This window comes from Amblyomma maculatum, chromosome 9 (genome assembly GCF_055883805.1).
Source record: "Amblyomma maculatum isolate TAMU_Amacu chromosome 9, ASM5588380v1, whole genome shotgun sequence".
In the NCBI taxonomy this organism is placed as follows: domain Eukaryota; kingdom Metazoa; phylum Arthropoda; class Arachnida; order Ixodida; family Ixodidae; genus Amblyomma; species Amblyomma maculatum.
This window is the reverse complement of record NC_139352.1, coordinates 56954944-56976434: the sequence shown is the minus strand read 5'-3', so window position 1 is coordinate 56976434 and position 21491 is coordinate 56954944. Positions and strand designations below refer to the sequence as shown.

General features: G+C 46.0%; 1 non-coding gene across 1 annotated transcript; it reads left to right on the top strand.

Annotated features, from left to right (window-relative positions):
* Positions 1 to 2247: 2247 nt before the first annotated feature.
* Positions 2248 to 2350, top strand: LOC146179110 (U6 spliceosomal RNA). Its single transcript, XR_014700991.1, has one exon. It is a non-coding gene; the product is annotated as a U6 spliceosomal RNA (small nuclear RNA).
* The last annotated feature ends 19141 nt before the right edge of the window (positions 2351 to 21491 follow it).

The following is a 21491-nucleotide window of genomic DNA, read 5'->3' as shown; positions in this document are numbered from 1 at the left end:
TGTCCGGCTTGGCTTCATTCCGAGAGAAATGCGCTTTGGTGCGACGAGTGACTCCTGCCGTAGTACAGCCGCGTAGTTGGCTATCGCATCTCGTTGCTTGTGTGTTTCTCCCTGAATTCTGACATTTGTTATTGTGCGGAATCGTCATCATCAGCCGAACTATATCCATAGCTTGGCGAAGGCCTCTGCCATGCTTCTTAAATTGACCCGGTCCTGTGCTAGCTGCATCCACTTTACTCCTGCGAACTTCTTAACCTCATCCGCCCACTTAACTTTCCGTCGCCCCTGCTTGTATACTTACTCTTCCCTTAGAATCCCTTTTGTTTCCCTAAGCGACCACCAGTTGCACTCTCTACGCACAACATGTCCTGTCCACGGTCACTTCTTCTTCGTTTTAACTAGATTGTCATTAACGCCAGTTATTTCTCTGACCAACTTTGCATGCTTCATATCTCTTACAGTTACAACTACTATTCTTCGGCCCACAGCCCTCTGTACTCAACTTAAGTAGAACCCTTTTCGTTAGCCTCCTTGTTTCAGCCACATATGGGAATACAGGCAAGATGAAACTGCTGTATACTTAATCTTGAGCGATACGGTCAGCTGCCAGTCATATTCTGCGAGTACTTGCCAAATGCGCTCCACCCCAATCTTATTCTCTTTGTTATCTGCCTTTCATGGCCCAGATCGGCGGTTACTACCTCCCCTTAGTAGACATCTTCGCCTGATGTAAACTGCTGTTTCGTCCCAAGGATGTCGAACGTTACTTTAGCCTTGTGCATATTAATTTACAAGCCTACTTTTCTACTTTTTCTGTCTAGGTCACCAATCATTCTTGTCAGTTCATCCCGTGAGTTACTTAGCAAGGCAATGTCATCGGCAAATCGCAGATTACTTAGGTATTCTCGATCTACACCTGTCTCTAACTGCTCCCATTCGAAGTCCCTGAATAATTTCTGTGAGCAGCTATGAATTGTACTGGGGAGATCGTGTCTTCTTGCCTAACACATTTTCTTTATAGAAATTGTCCACATTCTTTATGCATAACTATGGTTGCTGTGCAGCCCCTATATATATCTTCCAGTACTTTCACATACGGCTCGTGCAGTGCGGGCGGTCATGCGGCATATATATATATCTAAAGGCAGTGTGCAGCTGAAAGTCGATCCGAATTCGATAGTCATATTGGATCAATCTTCATTCCCAGCGAAGGGGAGATTCAAATATGCCGCCAGAACAATGACGGCGCCAAAGCATGGCGCACATATATTGGTGGCCCATTTTTGTCATACGTAACCAAAAAAAAGTGGGAAGGATTCAACGCTGCTGAAGCGAAGATGGAGCGAAAGCATTAGCTGCGAGTGACCGAGCGTTCTTCTTCTCCTTCTTCTGTTAGGCGCTGCACCGGCTCGAGGACCACGGACACGGCACACAGGGACGAGTGGTTAGCCCTGGCGTACTATTGCTTTCGAAATAAAATTCGGGAGTTGATGTTACTACGTGCAACTATTTACGTACAACAGCTAACACAGTGTTCGCCATGCCGAAAAACCCACCTGTACAGGTGGCATATATCAGTTCTATATACGTATTTCGCAGCCTTTTCATGTAGAAAAGAAAAGCACCCGGTATATCGAAATTCAGCTCTCCTACTAGGAAATGTCGCGCGGTTGTTTTGATCCCAGCAGTTTGCTCAACAACCATTAGATTTATCCGATCGAGTCGTCGTAGGGAGTGTGGGCTCGATCATGGGTGGTCTCGGAACCGGCCGTGACTGTACTTCTCTAATGCTCGCCAGTGTGTACAAGGCATCACGTAATGAAGAATTCTTTTTTTTTTTCTCCGTAATAAGGGAATATTTAAAAGGAATGAAGCACAGCCATCAGATTACACGAGAAGGTGTTCTCATTTCATGTCCCACAGACTGTGACATTCGTTTTTAAATGTCCGCGGAGATATATTAGTCCTAACAACATCCTCGAGATGGCGCCACAAAAAAGATTGTCAAGAGAGTTTTGTTCTGTCGAACGAATCAATAAATGAGTTCTTCATAAAGATTGTTCTTGAAAACTGTAAAGTTTGATTAAACATTCTTTGTGAAAGAAGCTGACATGGCTAACGCATTTACTTAAACAACAATGTTTAAAGAAAGTTTTCTCTTATTGGCAAAGTTTAACCAAGGACAACTCTTACATATTTCTAGCTGGGAATGACGCCTATATATACTTGAACGCAATACCACTAGCTGTACTTCCAAAGTACATATACTAAAATTGGAACGATACAGAGAAGATTAGCATGGCCCCTGCGCAAGGATGACACGCAAAATCGTGAAGCGTTCCACATTTTTTTTTTTTCACATTTTGCACATAATGAAGACCACTGAGCCGCGTTTGCATGCAAGCGCGTAATGCAAGCATGATTAACAGATGGGCCCTGTGCACAAGCCCAAAGTGGCATGAGCCTGATCATGTTATTGGGCCTGCACAGTATCTGACGATCCAGAATGCTTCTCAGGCTTGCAGACGTTGATGCGAGGAAAATAGGGCAGTATGTTCGCGAATTCGTTGCGAGTGTTATTGAAGTTCTCCAGACACAAGACGAAGTGCCTGAGCAGCTTCCGAGAATTAAAGAGGTGCTGCAAATGCATGATTTGCAATGAATCACGCAGCTCAAATGGGGTGGTGTTAACCCATGTCGTGTATTTGTCGCGTAATATTCTTTCTATCAGTGTGTGTGCGTGTGTGTGTGTGTGTGTGTGTGTGTGTGTGTGTGTGTGTGTGTGTGTGTGTGTGTGTGTGTGTGTGTGTGTGTGTGTGTGTGTGTGTGTGTGTGTGTGGAGTATGTTCTTTATGTGCAAAATCTAATACTAAATTGGGCAATAAATAAAACAGATGGACCCTGTGTACAAGCCAAAAGTTCCACGAGCCGAATGTCACGAGGCCACACGACATGGCAGGAGCTGCTTACTCGAGCTTACAAAGTTATAGTTTGAAATATGTTTCAGTTCATTTGAGGTCCCAGTAAGAAAGGTTACTCCTAGACCATGGAAGCACCTACGTACAGTTTGGTTAATGCTAGGCTTACAGAGGTCTACGCCAGATTGTTTATCACATGACAGAGCAGCCTACGAATATGTGCTAATGAGTATGTGTGAGATAACAGAGACATGAATTAAGGAATTTGTGATTAAGTTTGTAGCAAAAGGCATGTGCAGTAACGGAAATCCAGAGTGGGATTCACAGCGTAATATTCTCTGTGTAAGTGTGGAGTAATGTTTTTTATGTGTAAAATCTGATAAGAAATTTGGCAATAAAGAAAAAAATACCGTCGTTGTGGTTTCCAATTTTCTGTGCTATCGCAGTGTTTGACGTCACGTACAATGTGCGTACAATTGCAAGCGAAGATTTTCTTAGTCCACATCCAGTAATTAGCGAAAAAAAAAACAACATTTAAATCCATCCTTACAAGCACTTCGCTTTGGGAGCACCAATGGTGCCGTGAAACACGCGTCCTTTTTTTTTTTTTTTTCTTTTTGGTGTTTTCGGCTTTTTAGTAATCCGGTTTTGATATCCGAAGTGACTAAATATACGTCCGACGTACCCATTCGATTCTCGTAAAGCATGTCGTAACGATACGGCGGACGTCGATATAGACTTATTGTTCATTTGCACGTCGAACGTGCGCATGCCCGCATTCCTCTTGCTACGCGTGAATGAATCTATCGTCTATGATCTCAGCTAGCCGCGACTCTCGATAAGATGATACGAAGTGTTCGCCCATTCTAACATATAGTTTCAGATCACGGTCTTCACTCAGGATTGTGTACGGCGAACATCACTTCCACAGGCGACGTGACGTACTTGCGTGCAGATTCGCTCATTCATTAACGCTTCTTTTTGGTCAAGTTGGTTCATTTTGGCTATAGGTAAATTTAAAACAGCGCTAATACACACAAAAACAAGTGATAGACGACCGGCGAAACACTTTTGTGGTTGTATCTTTTGTGGTGTGTGTGTTAGCGCTGTTTTAAAGTTCCTTTGCTTCGCGCTAACTGTCACCTCAATCTGCCCGTAATGCAAGAGCGTAATGCAAGCATGATTAACAGATGGACCCTATGCACAAGCCAAAAGTGTCACGAGCCAAATGTCACGAGGTCGCATGACATGGCAGGAGCGGCTAACTCGAGCTTACAAAGTTATAGTTTGAAATATGTTACAGGACGTTTGCTTTCCTCAGCAAGCCCTTCTTGCCGTCCCTGCTTACGTTTGACTGCTTCAGGCATTAGAGTGCAGTCAGTCGACATCATACTGTGACGTGGTAGTGACAAGGCCTGTAAGCAACAGTCGAAGATCCTGTTATTTCATTCAAATAAACTTTTTACTGGGGCTGTCTTGCGCCCGCAAAAGAACTAAGCAATTCGGCGTCACCGATAGCAGGAGTAGTGCTTGGCTGCCGTCGAAGTACGAAGCACATCTTTCCTTTGTCGCTGTATGACTGTGCTTGGACGGATGCTAATCAGTAATTACTTCCTTATTATAAATCTACTCCATCTTGTGGGATTCCCATAAATATTCGGCAAGCAGAATGCCCGTTGCACTGGTCAGTGCTCAATTTTACCGTCGTCGCAGAAACATCTGGAAAAAGACGCAAAGTGACTAGCACAACCTAGAAACATTGTAGAAACAGACGCGAGTGGCTTAGACCATTCGGGATACTTATCTCGGTGCATCTTGCGTGACAAAAAAAAAATTATAAAAGCCACATCTCGGCGGCACGTAGTGTAAACGAACAAATATTCCCAATATCTTTATGCGCTGTTCATGCAAAATGATAAGGATGCACGCAGGCTGCTGCCAGTAACAATGAATAAAGATTAGAAGGTTCGTGACAATATATATGCCTTCCCGGTTTCAGTTCCTCGCACCTTGACATCACTCGGCGCTGATGCTAGGCGGCGTCCTGCACAACATTCAAGACCATAATAAATAACGTTCCACTTAATGCTTGCGAGTAAAACTCACTAGAAGGCGCATCTTTGCGCCACGAAACCGAGAAATTTTTTGTGCAAAATTCCGAGGGTTCGGAGACAGCTTTAAACACCTTGCGTTGGCTAGCCATATTTAGCTTGCGACTGCTGGAGGCAAGAACGATAAACGCGCGCACCTAAACAGACACGACGAACTTTAGCGCGTATCAAAAGCCAGATATTGATATTGCCTTGTCGCGCCACGCAAGAAACAGACAAAAAAAGCAACGTCTGGCCCTTGGAAATGCGATTGCGGCTGTCTCTTCACGGGAGCAGCGGCCGGGTGGTGTGCACTGTCACTGTCGCGGCCAGCGCCAATGTCGGCCGCTGATAACAGGCACCCTTACAAAGAAAGGAAAAGATCTGTCTGAATCTGTCTGCGACAGCAACACGCATGCGCAAGTGGTCGGGCTTAGCGGCGGATGGAAAGACAGCATTCCCGCTCAGAAGTCGCGCTGATCGTTGCAGTGCTGGTTTGGTTTGTGGGGTTTAACGTCCCAAAGCGACTCAGGCTATGAGAGACGCCGTTGTGGAGGACACCGGAAATTTCGACCATCTGGTGATCTTTAACGTGCCCTGACATCGAACAGCACACGGGCGTCTAGCTTTTGGCTTCCATCGAAAAGCGGCCGCCGAGACCAGGATTCGATCCCGCGCCCTTGGGAACAGTAGTCGAGCGCCGTAACCACTGCGCCACCCAGGCGGGGTCGTTGCGGTGCGGGACGAAGAGCCAGAAGAACTGATCGTCACCATACTAGAAGCAGCGTGTCAGGAGTAGGCTACTGCGCACTTGAAGACTGGAAGGAAACTTATGTTCAAGAATAATTATTTCCTTTGCGTATGTATAGAGTGCCAGCCCCTGCGGAGGCTTTGGAATTGCCGGAGACAGCAGGAATCGATGCTACACTGTTTTCGGAGCATTTGGTCCGACTTAGTTCAAAGCTGAAGTATTTTTCGTCCCTGTTGGATACCGCTGCTCTGAAAACAATACGCTCCAGTCGGCCTTGCTTCGGCCGCTATGAGAGGACTTTGCACTGCCGTTTGAATTGACTTTGTGGTGGTGGTGTGGCGAACTTTGTGGTGTAGTGCCTAACCTGGTGGTGAACCTAACTTTGTGGCCGTACTCCCGAGTCGCTTCAACGCCTTTCCATCCATGACTGACGGACCGGCCTGCGACTGCCGAGGAATATCTACTAGCCAGGCTCGTCGGCATCGAAGGTGAGCGCGGGCGAGGGCGACTTGTGTTCGTGGAAATCTCTTTTCGGCTATTGGTGCAAATTTAGCTCAATTTACGCGAGCATTGCAAAAAAGTCGACAAGTAACAACACACAGAGGTTTCCTGCACCATCGCCATCGGTTTTTTTTTTCTCCGTGACGGAAGCGCGGTGAGCAAGCATACTTGGTGCGCAATATCTTTATGCTTAGCTCGCACTATAGGCACGAAAGTGTAGGTATTGAGCCAGCTAGCAAAATGGGACTTGTAGTGCCTTTGGGATGAATACAAAAGTGCGAAATTCTGTTAAAGCTGAGCTGAACTAGCTTATTCTCTCCATGCACGACTCCCCGAATGACGTCCTCAAATGCGCCGCATATGTGTTGATTTGCAACTGCCTCCACTGTCAGTTCTCGTATTTGCTTCAAGACTGTCGCTGTATCTGATTAGGGTTAGAGCCCCTATCTCTTCTGCTTCTTGGATGGCATTCACTGTTACTACCATTGAGTATTGGCTTAGCTTTGAGCCCTGCTTGGACTTCATGATGAATTTGATGTCGCTCATTGGTAGAGGTGCACACACACATATATATATATATATATATATATATATATATATATATATATATATATATATATATATATATATATATATATATATATATATATATATATATATATATATCAATTTTGCTCTGCCTTCCTGCTGTATTCTCGGTCCCCATCCACGGTGTGACATTTTCCAAGCTGTCACCCCTCTGGCTTCTCCGGCTGTCAGCGGGGCTGTCTTATCCTGGTATGAGCTCCATTTTGTAGGTAGTCTGATAGTTGTTCACCAGGGTTTTGGAGGCTAGAGACGAGCGTTTTTCGGTCCGTCTAAAATGTAAAGGCTCCTCCAGCTGGGTAAAGTAAAAAAAGAAAAAAAGCTTTGGCGCCAATACTACGGCCATCATTTACTTATAAATTTGAGGATAGCACCTTTCTGTAGGTGACAACGTTGTACTGTAACGTGACATTATATTGCGTGTTTTTTTTTTCTTTTGAATAAGCACTGAACTTATTCCTCTGGCTCTGCATCTGTAATGAGGCAGGTTTCTTATCGCAGTAGTTGAGATAATGACTGGCAGGCAATTCTTGCCTGACATTATTCAAAGCCTCATCCTCTTTGCCGGTCAATTGAATTGTATTCTTTTCTCGAATGAGCTCGCGAAGTGGTTCCACGATTTGATCCTACTGTGGGATGAATCGGCCCCAGTAGTTCATTATCCTCAAGCTTCGAATTTCAGGCTAGTCAAGGCCTGCTGCCTCATTCGAAGAATGTGTGTTCGGAACACTTTACTGTAGTTGTCGCGATCGTCTACTTGTTCTAAGTCAGTCCGGCTTCTTTCAATGATATTAGCACAAGTACTGTCCCTGCAGTGGCCGCAGGATTGGAGGAGGTCAGTTTACATCCCCATTCCAAAGAAAGGCAGTGCCAAAGATTGTTCCAACTACCGCACGATTGCGCTTATTTCGCATGCTAGAAAGGTGATGTTGAAAATCCTCCAAGGTAGGCTGCAGCAGTATGTGGATCGGGAGCTTCCGGACGTGCAAGCTGGGTTTCGCAAGGGCAGAGTAACTAGAGACCTAATTGCCAACCTTCGCTGGATCATGGAAAAATCAATAGAGTTCCAGAAACCCATCTACTTCTGCTTTATTGATTATGCGAAAGCGTTTGACTGCGTAGATCACAGCAGATTGTGGCAAGCTCTCCAAGAGATAAGAGTTCCAATTCACCTCATCTGTCTCCTCAGGAACCTGTATGAAGGGCAAGAGGCCACCGTCAGAACTGGGCATTGTCTTACTGATTGGTTTCTAATTGAGAAAGGAGTGAGGAAAGGCTGCATACTGTCGCCCTGCCTATTTACCCTATATGCAGAGTGCATCATGAGGAAGGCCGGCCTGGACGAGTCTTCAGCTGGAGTGAAGATTGCTGGAAAACGTATCAACAACCTTAGATATGAGGATGATACCATTTTAATGACAGAAAGTGAAGTGGAACTCAAGAGACTTTTGATGCGCGTACAAGAAGAGAGTGAGAAGTCTGGGCTTAAACTGAACATTAAAAAGACAAAGATCATGGAGTCTTGCCCTATCAAGTCCTGGAGCATCAATGGACAAGAAGTGGAAGCTGTGACAGATTTTCTGTTCTTGGGCTCCAAGATTACCTCGGAAGGAGACTGCAGCCATGAAATTAGGAGACGCCTGCTTCTGGGAAGGAGAGCAATGGTTAGCCTTGACCGCCTAGTAAAGAGCAGAGACATTAGTTTGCCAACCAAGATCCGTATAACTCGTGCTATGGTCTTTCCAGTTGTGATGTATGGATGCGAGAGTTGGACTGTGAAAACGGCTGACCGCCGAAGAATTGACGCGTTTGAATTGTGGTGTTGGCGAAGACTCTTGAGAGTTCCTTGGACTGCCAGAAGATCAAATCAGTCGATATTGTCGACCATAAACCCTGACTGCTCATTGGAGGGTCAAATTCTAAAGTTAAAGCTCAGCTACTTTCGTCATCTGATGAGAAGAGAGGAGTCGCTGGAGAAAGATTTGATGTTGGGAAAGGTTGAGGTCGCCGGACAAGGGGTAGGCAGCGAACGCGATGGTTATATGGCATCCCCGAGGCACTGCATATGAAGTTATGTGATGTTAGGAAGATAGTGAGGGACCGGGAAGCGTGGCGTGACAGGGTCCATAAGGCCAAGAAGAGTCGGACACGACTGAACGACTGAACTGAACTGAATTGAACTGAACTGAACTGTTCGATAGAACGTCCGGACACTAAAGTATCATCGCTTATATTTGTTGATTCCCTCTTCGTCAGGTGGAGTCTGTCGGGTGGCCCCTTTGAAAATTTCTGCTGCTGCGTTTACTTCAAAGGGAACTGTTGCATCTTCTCAGTTTGCAGTGAGTTCCGAATGCGCTAATGTGTCGCGATGTCTCGTGAAGCTCAAGCTGGTGGTTGCCCTCATTCGGCCGTGACTTCGAGAGACACTTTGCATCATAGAGGGTTATGATGTCTTCCGGCGTCGGCATGACGCGTCTTTTTCGTTATATGGAAACGTTTGGCTCCAGCATGTCCATGCCAATCCTAACTGCACCCGGAGCACTTTGTTTTGAGACTACCGCTATTGGAGAAACCCATGTGGTCGGTACTGTTGCTGCATTATGACGAGTTGTTCTAGCCTCTAGACCTTTCTTCACTCACTTTCGCAATTTGAAATGAATGCTCCTGTGTGGGCCGGGCTACTGGTCTCAAGCCTGCCTTGATTTCGAGCTTAACGCAAGTTTTCAGTTTTTCCGATACCCTGAAAAGGTTTGGGAACTATTTCTCAGAGTTCACGCGAGAGTTGTCGACAACTCTGTTTAGGACTTGTATGAAACGGGTCCTATGAAGTTTCGCAGCTCACTGCTTGCTCCCTTTGGATGACGAAAAGGTTTATTTCAGCCTGCTTCTCTCTGACTTTGAAGTTTGGCTCTGAAGACTCCTGACACCGTAAGGACAGCACTCACTTCGTACGACACGAGGTGCATACTCGTATCTTGCAAGGGTGCTTTCAGGATGTCCCTCCAAGCATTTCCGCCAATCACACTAATTACGGCTCCAGAGTCTAGGCAGAATTCCACCTATACTCCATCGAGTCCTATGTAGTACTGTTGTAGGAAAGTTGCACTCTTTGCCATTTATGCACTGGATCTCGTTTTCAGGAGGTCTGTTGTCTGCTCCAGTTATTGGAGTCTTCGCTCTATAACCTCTGCGATATACTCAATTGAGCACAATGATTTTTCTTCCTGTGTTGGTCGGCGGATCCCCATGCTGGCCATTTCTATTTTACTTCAGCATGTGACCGCTGTCCTCTACGTCACGAACAGGGTTTGTTTTGTGCATTTTCTTTTTCTGCTGGCGGTTGTGCCAGCTGCCTCTTATTTAGTACTACCTACCTTAACGCTAATGTCGTATGTTTCCCGGTACCGGTAGCTCTTCTCTTGGAATTCTCTGGGCTACGTCCGTCGCTAAGCAAAGTGGTTCAGTGTGAGTCTCCTGCTCTCGGAGGGTGATTCTTCTAAACCACAATCAAGCGGTGCCTCGTCTAATTTTTGATAGACTTTCTACATCCTGCTCAACAAAACAGCACGTGGTTGCCAGCTGTACTACACTTACTTGAAGCTGGTCGATTGTTTCGTTTTCCTCCTGCTTCGCTCAGTTGAACACTACACGCTCGAAGTCTATGTTCTTCTCTGGTGAAAAATGATCGTTTTGTCTTTGAATGGCGGTTTCGTACGAAAGACTCGTGTCTTAGAGCGGCAGAAAGATGTTGGAGAAAATCTTCCCGGCAAGAAGAGGGAACATCGCGCTCTCCTTCTATTGACAGCAGTGGGATGATTCTAGAATCTCGAATGACATCAGTTCCAACACTGGGTAAGTGACGCAGAGTCGGCGTGCGGATCAAAAGCAGTAATGCATCTCCATGCTTATATTGGGCCTCTCCTGAGAAGCAGGAGCTTCTTTGTTCCATCTCGGGCGCGTCACAAAGCCGTGTCCTTTGTCTTCTATAAGTGTGGTGCCGTCGCTCTGCTGCGTCGTTAATGGTTCACTTTGGGTATCCCATCTTGGTTCCAATTTGTGTCGTCTTCAGAGTTAATCCATAACGACGAAACTCCGTTAAAACCGAGCTGTTTATTCTCTATAATCCTCATTCACAAAGACTCCACTCGCGTCGCGCATCAAGCTCTTCCTTTTTATCTTCGTCTGGCTGGCCACTCCTTTGTGTTTACAAACTCCCGGACTTCTGGTTTTTAGGCAGAGCGGCTCAGGGCATCTTTGGAAGTCGAACGTCGCCGGGGGTTGTGTCGTTTCATGTGTACGATTGGTGCAAATGTGAGACCGTTGTGCTTGCGTCACTGAGCAAAAAAAAAACTCGTTCCGAATACCGTTGCTACGAAGTCACTATGTCGAGTCACCGGACTTCCGTGCGCACACGTGACTTTGACCGACATATGGTTTGCGGCCGCACACCGCGCTCGGAAATTCTCGCCACCCCGTCCAGCAACTCTGAAGAACGGACGCTGCCTGCGGTCGGCGGCACAGCGTGCTTCCGCCGCAGCCAAGGTGGATAGACACGTTTTCGTTTCCAACTTCGCTGCGTCAGGCTTGTCTCCCGAGCTTCTTCTCGGGAGTCCGGCGAGCTTACTCTGCTGCCACGGTGAGTATGCAAGAATGCGGTACTGTTGTGTGTCTGCAGCAGGTTGCCTATATCCTTTTCTCTCTCTCTCTCTCTCTTTGCAGGTGTGCTTGCACTTCCAGTAGTTCATTCGGCTGGCGATGACGTCTGGAATGATGTCAGTTGAGGGTCGTGCAAAATGTCTTTCTTGCACACTGCATATATTTTGCCAGCCACACTGGAACTGTCGGAAGTTTCGGCTGCGCTGCATCGCAGCGTCAGGTTTTCTGCGTTTCGATAAACTTATCGAAACGAGAAGACTTGACACGGCTGCCGTAACCCTGTCGGCTAACTCGTCACTAAGTGTGGCTGTAGTGAGGTGGAGGATGTAGCTTGGTCGACGTTGACGTGGCAAACGCCGCATTTGCTTCCGATTAGGCTGCAAGTGTACAGCGTGACCAAACAAACCTTTGGACAGCTTAGCCTTCACTCAAGTATAAACGTGTGCTATCTTCCACGCTTGTCCTCATCAATTACTAAACGTTTCGCCGCTATTTAGGGATGCTATTTATCACGTCAAATAATCGGGACACTGAAAAGTAGCCACATGCCGAGCAATATGCTCATAGAAGATGTTTAAATACTCATCACCGACAGCTTGAAATGAGACATTTACGGACACAAACAATTACATATCCAGTTTCACCAAAGAAAATACGTTTATTCTTTTTCGTCATTGTGTCTTGTTTCTTTTCTCCAACGTTATGCTACTCTATGTTAAAGGAAGCCAAAGCACCGCACACTGTTTTATAGCTTTTTACCTTGCCTACACGCATTATGTTTTTCTTGCGGAATAAATGTGTTTAAATTCGCAATAGAGGAGCCATTTTTTTTACTTTACTGCTGCTTGCTTGCCGTTGTTTGCTGCTGTTTGCTTTTTGCTGCTACTTGCTGCTGCTTGCTTGCTGCTTGCTGCTGCTCACGTCGAATACAAACAGTTCCAAATCCAAATGAAAGGCAGTGGGAGGCTTTTCTGGCCAACTCTGACCAGGAGGCTCAGCTCTACCTGGTCACAAGATCTCGCAAGCGGTGCCCTCTACTGGGGGTCAACCGCCCGTCAGCATCGGCTGAAGAGGCGAAGACAAAAGATCAAGCATTTAAAGAAGTTTACTCACTCTCTCTCCAACTCCTGAGATTCAGGGCACCGAAAGAAAAATTATGATGAAAGTAGAGCTCCGCCGTTAAGGTCATGCATGACGCTATAGCGTTTCGCACACACTGACAATGTTTCTACATTTTTTAATTTTTAATACATATTTAAATTGTTTTGAAATGTTTGAAATTATTATTATACGCCAATATTTAGCATAACCAAACATTGATTTTCCACGGACAGCTTTGAATACATTTTAATTTTTTTTCAATGATTCCAAATAAATCAATTACACGCTATAATAGTTTTTAATTAGCATCAAGTATTCGATGTCCGTTTTGATGCTATTGAGCCCCATTTTCTGTTTATTTATTATCAATTTAACAGTTAATTATAAAAATTTAATTACTTCTTCGCCTGTTCCACACCCTATCTGTGACTAGAACCACAAATCAGCACGACACGATTTTTTTACGCAGCCCCCAACACGCGGTGCCTACTACGGCTACGTCGACGGCGTTTTGACCGAACGAGCTGCATAAGCTATCGCATAAAAGAAAAAAAAATGTAGATCGTTTATGTACCTTCATGCGCTGCTTCATGAAGTTCGTGCGTGTTCACATGCGATGATGATGATGATAACTTTATTTTCCACCAGATTAGGAGGCCCCCAATTCTCGCCCCCGGCACGCAGGCCTAAGGGACGGGAGCAGAGACCTCCGCGATCAGAAGCAGGCAAAGAGGTCTTGGCTCTTCGCGGCTTCTTCCGCCAGGCGTATGGCTTGTAGCTGTGGAGCAGGGACCTCGCTCCACAGCAGGGCTTCCCAAGCTTCTCTACAATTTATATTTGTTTTAGCCCCTGGGGAGCTAGTACATTCCCAGATTATATGGTCGAGGGTCCCTCTCTCCCCACAGTGCTTGCATTTATCGTTTCTCCTATCTTCCATTTGGACATATTATGCCCAGACCGGGTTTACAAAGTTCCCAGCTTGCAGGCGCCGCCATGCGATTGCCTCCCTGTTGTTTAGACTTTTATCCGGTGGTGGCACCAGTCTCCTGCTTAACCTGTAAGTCTGACGAAAACGGTTCATATAATTGGTATTTTTAATATGGTTTGGTGCAATAATAGTACTTTTTGATGAATAAAAAAGCGTTGTTGGCTCTTATATATTAAAATGCCTTTCTTTGTTTACCGTCGTGGCGCTGCAATCGACGAACGCATAAAACCTTTCAATAAACTAAAAGTAGCGCCATGTCCTCTCTCCTCCTCCGGCGGCGCCGCTCCTCCTCTCGCATTTCGACCGTGGCTCCACCTACGGGGTGCGCGACTAGCGCGCACTCACCGGAGCAGGCGGCGGTCACGGCCGTCTCTATCAGCGCGCGCGGCGGGCGCGCGCGCGGGTAAACGCGCTGGCGCCGGATCTCACCAGAGCATTTCAGCTTGCATTTTGTCGCAATGTGTTCAGGTTCAAACATTGCTCACTGCTGAAACATACTTACCGAATGTTGACAGGGATTTCCCGCCAAAATAGTTTCAGCTGTGAGTGTCTTACACCACATGAACGCGATTTCGGCGTTGATTCAACTCGCCGTCATCTCAGTGTGTCCGTAGTTCGTTACCCTTGACCACTCAGCGGCATGCTTTAAAAAGATTGTAACTAGGTGGCGGACAGGAACAATTTAGCAACAGTCTGTGTATGGTTTCTTTGCAGCGTTGACTGGTTTGCGAGCTGCCGGTAAACTCGAGAAGTGTGGCAGCAGTTGTCTTCCATGTATTTTCAACTTCACCTGCAGATCAGATTTAACTAGGCGGCGGAAGCTGCAGTCTGTATGGTGTCTTTGCACCTTTGACTGACTTGTGAGCTGCCTGTAAACTTGGGAAGAGTGGTAGCAATTGCGTTTTTTTTTTAAATATTTTGCGCTGAGACGGTGTCATTTTCAGCTGCCATGGTGTGTCACCATACGTACACGATTTTGGCGTCGGTTTAACTCGCCTTCACCTCCCGAGTCCATCAGACGTCGATAAAAGTGCGCAACATTCTTGAAAAAAAAATTAACTAGGCGGTGGAAGCTGCAGTCTGTGTGGTTTTCTTTGCAGGTTTGACTGAATTGTAAGCTAAAGTTAAACTTGAGAAGCATGGTAGCAGTTGTTTTTTTAATATTTTGCGCTGAAACGGTTCCGCTTTCAACTGTCAGTGTGTGACACCATTCGTACGCGATGTCTGGGTACGACAAATACTTGTGTCCAATCTAATTTAAGTATGCCCAAGTGTTGACTTTTAATATTAGGTTGGCCAATCTCAAAAGTTTTTTTCCCTTGACCCGCAAAACTAGACTTCAGCCGTATATAATAGAAGCGACAATTAAGCAACGTTGCTAAGCAATGAAATAAATAATAATAATTTACTAATTTACGACTATAAGAAAATATTGGTCCTTGCCTGAGATCATTTATAAACTTCAGCCACTTCAAAACAAGAACATAGAGCCATGAACTTCTTTGTCGAGCGTTCTAAATGAAAACATAAAAAATAATTATGCTGATGCTCCAGGATATTTAAACAAAAACACAAAAGAAAGAGTTTCGGCCCACCATTTTCGCGCGACACTGGAAAGCGCGAGCACTAATTACCCGAGTAGTTCACAAGCTTGACTCTTCCCATACTGAGAGAGATATTTTGTCATCAGGCGCTATCGCGCTGAGTTGGGATCAATGTCGCCTTACTCGCAGAACAAGACCTGGTTAGTGTTTTGTACTTGAAGCACTTAACCCAGTGCAGGAAACGAGACAGGGACGACGTAAAAGAAAACAAGGCCCTATATAATTTTCAGCGCCGTGCAAGAGTTACAGAAGTTCCACTGACATCAAGAGCAGGGGTAAGCGACCACGAGCAATGTGCTCTCCTGCTTTCCCAAAGGAAAGGAGGAAAACACAACACCCACGGCGGGGCACGTGTTCCGAGCCTTCTGTGGAAAGGGCGGAGAGATTGGGTGAGGAGGAGAAGCTGAGTGAGAGGGGAAGGTATAAAAGGGCGCAGCTACTGAGCGACCTTCACTTGCCTACTGCGAAGCCGTGAGTGTGCACGTGCCACCAATCTTCCTCTACCTCGGAAATGGATGCCGCTGCTCCCGGAGAGATTCTTTATTACTTCTGTAAGTATTTGTCGCTATTTTGTGTTTTGTCTCCGACGTTGATGCCGTTTAGATATACGATGATCGGTTGGATAGTTTGTGACGTTGTATCTTGTTCATTTTTTCTCAGCCGACGTCCTAGACGTACGAGAAGAAATTTTAAGCAGGGAGTGCAGCGTGGACGGTCTCGTCTTATATCGCGACCTGACGATGGATATCGATGACTTCAAGCCTACGCGAGTGTCCACACCAAAATCGGACAAGCACCTCCACACCACATGGTTCCTTAGCGGTTGCTCGTCGACGCCTTCACCTGCTCGTTCCGGTCATTCGTAGGATGCCTCAGCGAGCAGTAACGGGTCCGACTCCTCCGTCTCACCGCTGTCGCAGCTACATAGGGACCCTCCTCGAATCTCTGCACCGAGTTGTCGTCGGCGTCTGCAATATTCAGAGCTGGAGCCCAGTTTTTGCTCGTCCACAGTGTCCGCGCCAAGCAGCGATGCAGATGACTCTTTGGCTACAAAGGACTCGTGGCGCTCATCCGACGAGGCATCCTGGACTGGCTTTGTGCCCAACCTGAGCGTCGTTTGCGAGCGCCTGCCATCGCTTTACCAGTTACTTGCAGTGAGCGATACGCATGCGCACTTGTGCTCGAGGCAGTCGCTCATGCCTAAGGACTTGCTCAGACCTATCATCGACATTGTTGAGTCCGCACAGTGCGTTTCCGGGATCTCCGAAAGCAGCCACTTGAGCTACACGAGCCTGACATGAGTACGCGATTGCACAGTAAGCACATGACATCAGTGCAGCATGTTGAGTGCTTGAAACTCGTCCTATATCAGATCAATATGTAACGTTTGGTCTGTGTAAATTTGATTTGCGAAGCACATGTTCCATATATTTCAGAATTTTGTGGACATTTTCGCGAGTTCGCCCTTTCGGGAAGTTGCGCTCACAAATGCCGTGCTCTTATTTCGAATCGTACTGCAAGGTATCGTTTTTTTTTGTATAGCTTTTTTTAGCAGTGGCCACGAGTTCGTTTTCTCTTTCTTTCGGCATTACAGGCGCAGCTGTGTGCGTGGATGTAGCGGCCATCTTTATGCATGGCTTCGATCGACGTTTCTTGCCCGGTGTGCCTGACAAGGAGCTTTGTTGCTCTGTGTAGAAATCGCTTTTAATAAACTGTTTGTTGTCTTTTATTTTGTGTCTGTAGACTCTCTGCTTTTTTGTTACTATTGCCTAATTAGGGAAACTATTAGGAACCAAGTGCATGTTTTTAGAATTCCTGACTTACTAGGGCTATTTGTTTTGTTGTTTGGATGCTCGTTCCCTGTCCCGGCCGCCGGCATTTTACCTATGGAGTAGTTTTGGCGCTTGTAACCGGGTGACCATGGGCTCCGCCCTGTTGTTCGCGCGTGTGCATGCTGAGGAGCGGCTGAAATGGTAGTGAGCAAAGCACATATTCCAGGGGCACTTTGGACCACTAAGTGCCATGAGGCGAACACCTTTATAGCGGGCTGGTATGAGACATTTACGCGATCTTTACTCAACTGTGGCTGACTGTGTGCTGACACTTTAGAGCCTGTTAAATGTTTTGACAAACGCTGTCTGGCAGAGGTTGTGCGTATATTTCATTTCTTTATTTGCCCAGAAAACATCCTGGATGGGTCCCGCGACTAAAAGCTGTTATAACATCTTGACGAGGCCAAGGAATCCTATCGCTTAGGCAGATGGCGGTACAACTACTAATGGACAACAGCAAAGCAGAAGCAAAAATATGGCATTTGAGAGTACAAACAACAGTGCATATAGAAAAAAAATAGGTCACAACAACGAACAGTTTGGCAGATGAAAGTATTTACAATGTATGACACAAATATAAAATAGTGCAAATTACCTGGAACACAATTTTCAAGAATATATAGAAAGTAGCTACAAAACCAAGTGAATACAAAAACCTGTTCCATACTAAGAAAACGTGAGCGGTCGTCGCTTAGATTGGGATTCTGCGCCATACGGTAGTTATTTAGGATATATGGCAAATTGTACTGCAACGTCTGGAATCTGTAGTTATTACGAAACCTTGGAATAAACCATAATCCGGTACTTCGAGTATGTGCGCGGACCTGGTTTGATACTAAACATGCAGTAGCTGTTATAAATTTCTTAAAGTCGTTAGAGGAGAAATAAAATGAGTGTAAGATTCGAAAATGATACCACTACTCAAATTTAATGATGCTGTATTTTTTCAATGCAGTCTGTGTTGAATCAAAATAATCTATATTTGCCACGTTTCTCACAATTCTTTTTTGCAGGTTCTATAGTTTGGCGATGTTACCTTTCTTAGTAGTTGCCCACACCAGGCTACAGTAATTTATGTGAGGCAAAAAGTGCGCATTATAAATTTGTAACTTACGTTTTATTGGCAACAAATCGCGGCATCGGGTCAGAGCTCACGTTTGTTGCAAAGTTTGATAACATGCTGATCCCGGCTAAGTTGCTCAGAAAATATGACACCAATAATTTTATGCTGTCTTACAATCTGAATATCTCGGTTTGAGTAACGAAGATACTTTGTGAGGTTGACAGTTTTATTCTTGGCTCGAAAAAGTATGTGACACTTTCTGCGGACGCACACTCATGAGTCTATAAAGGCGTTCATTGCTGTGCTCATTCAAGTGTGGAATTGGCGGTGCGGCGTCTTTCCTATCGCGCGGTGTTCTTATAGCCATATGATATTTTTACAAAAATTTCTAGGCCATTGTTTTTTTCATCGCGCCAGCACTTCCGACGTTATCAAGCCGCCTTCTATGACGTCACGTTGTTGCTACGATACACCATGACGTCAGCGGCGGCGGTCTCATTGACAACCGCGTTGGCATGACGATAGACAAAGACAACTCGAATATTTTTCACACATGCCCTGCCTGGCTTTATTGCAATAGAAGTCCGCTTTGATGCGGGGAGTGAATGCTGCCCTGGAAGAGCTGCCTAGTTTGCTGTTGCATCTCGATGCTTCTGTGTTTCTCGGTGAATGTTTGACTTTGTTATAGTGGGTTATCATGATCAGCCGGACTATACTCACAGCAGGGCGAAGGCCTCTGCCATGCTCCCTAAATGAACCCAGTCCTGTGCTAGCTGCATCCACTTGATCCCTGGGAAATTCTTTTCACCCTCACGGCTGACTTTCCGTCGCCCATGCTACGCTTTTCTTACCTTGAAACCCAGTTGAATACTCTTAGGGACCATCGGTTATCCTCTCTACGCACAACATGCCCTGCCCACGGCCCTTTTTTCTTTTTGATTTTAACTAGAATGTCATTAACTCGAGGTATTTTTTTGACCCACTTTGCATGCTTCAAAACCCTTACAGTTCCACCTACTATTTCTTGTCGCACAGTCCTATCCGTTGTCCTCAACTTAAGTCGAACCTTTTTCGTTAGCCTTCGTGTTTCAGCCCCATGGCTGATTTCAGGTAAGACGAAACTGTTGTATATTTACTCCTGAGCGATACCGGTAAGCTGCTAGCCATATTCTGCGAGTACTTGCCAAATGCGCTCCATCCGAATCTTATTCTCCTTGTTATTCTCCTTCTTAATGGCACATATCTGTGGTTACTACCTGCCCAAAGTTGACATATTCGCCTACTAATTCCAGTGCTTCGCTACCTGTCGTAAACTGCTGTTTCTTCCCAAGGCTGTCGAACGTTGCTTTAGCCTTCTGCATATTGATTTACAAGCCTACCTTTATGTTTTCCTGGTCCAGGTCATCAATAATTCTTAGCAGTTCATCCTTGAGTTACTTAGCAAGGCAATCTCATCGGCAAATTGCAGAGTACTTAGGTATTCTCGATCTACCCTTGTCTCTAACTGCTCCCATTCCAAGTCTCTGAAAAGTTCCTCTGAGCAAGCTATGAATAGTACTGGGGAGATCTCCTTGCCTAACGCATTTCTTTATAGGAATTTGTTACATTCTTTATGCATAACTATGGTTGCTGTGCAGCCCGTATATATATATATATATATATATATATATATATATATATATATATATATATATATCTTTCAGTACTTTCACATACGGCTCGTATGCACCCTGATTTCACAAAGCCTGCTTGACCGTCGAGCTTTTCACTGATTCAAATGCTTTTTCGCAATCAATGATTGCTATGTATAAGGGCTGGTTATAGTACGAGCATTTTTCTATTCTAGTTGATGGTATGGATATGATCGATAGTAGAGTACCCTTTCCGAAAGCCTGCTTGATCCTTTATCTGACTGAAGCTTAAAGGTCCCCTGAAAGGGGTCACAAAGAAGGGTAAACAACGCCATAACACTGATAGTTATTGAACCACCCATCATTCTCCCGCAAAAATTTTCGATCTAGCTTCTGCAACACCAGAGATATCGGCGATTAAAAATGACCCTTCCAATTTTTCCTCTCAACTCGTATGCCGAAGGGAGCCATAAAAAAAAACAAAGAATACAAGCAAGTTCAACGCTCCGCCCAGACATACGTCACTTCTACGAACTTCCGGTTGCCGCGCTCTCTCGCTGGCGTACTCGCGCCAACCCGTCCTCGCTCGCACACTCCTGAGGAGTTCGCCAGTTCGCGCAGCGACGGTTAGTGTAACCGCGAACCCGTGGTTATCCTATGTTACACGGCGGACCAAACCATGGTTGCACCACTAACCGCGGTTACCGCAAACCGAGCTTGACGACCTCGGTTTGCGGCGTTAACCGAGGTTATGACGGCGTCTGTTGACGGAAGCTACTCGTCGGCGCCCGAGTGCGCGAAACGTACGAGCGGGTCTGCTTCACAAAGTTATTCATTTGCCCACTGTATCACGTTTAAAGATCGATGTATAGATTATGGTGCCACCCGACGTCTTCGATTTCGGCCGACAGCGCAGCGACTGCGTACTGAAGCCTTGTCTTGCCTACAGTATCGTTTGAACGGCTTGTTGCTGAGCAGAACGTCAAAAAATACCCGGCCTTAGCTATGAAAGTACACGAGTTTGCAACGCTTGCAGCACGGGATGCCGCGAGCAGGCTGAGGTACGTTACAATATTACCGCGGGGGTGGAACGTGCGAGCGCGGCGAACGCCGGCGCCGTGCGTGACCGTTCCTAGTCGTCGCTAGGCCTACATTGTTTCGCTTCGAAGCCGCGGCGGTCGACGCTTTGGAACATGATAAACGCTGTCGTAAATCGTCTACTTATGAAACTGCCTTATAGTGATTCCTATCCTGCCATAGTAAAATAATTATAGGATTAACTCTGCCGACGCATTAATCGCAGAGCTAGTACGAGCAGATCGGATCAGCCGAAATGCACCAGCGGCAGCTGGCTTGAGCAGAAACTAGCTTGTATCACGGCTATCGCTCTTACCAGCAATTTGCTGCTGGTCAGCGATCCTCACGAGGGCTTCATACTTGATATTCGGCTCAGTATTCCAGACGCCAACAAATTTTAGCACGCTTTATTTCGGACATCGGTGCTAACGATCGGCAGTGTCGTTCGCGAACGGTATGCAGGAGGAGGGGCCACAGCGGCGGTGCTTACGGCGGTCGAGGAGGTGCTGCCATCGTGCGGTGCTTGACCGTGCTGTTGACGCCTCGTCGGACGACACTCCGATACTCCTGAAACCACGTTATATAAATAAGATATTTGTAAATGCAGCTTCGTTCTGCCGATCCCTGCGTCACTTCGGTTGTTGCACTTAATGGGCAATGGCCACCTAACCGATAAGGGCGGCGAGCTGTGTAA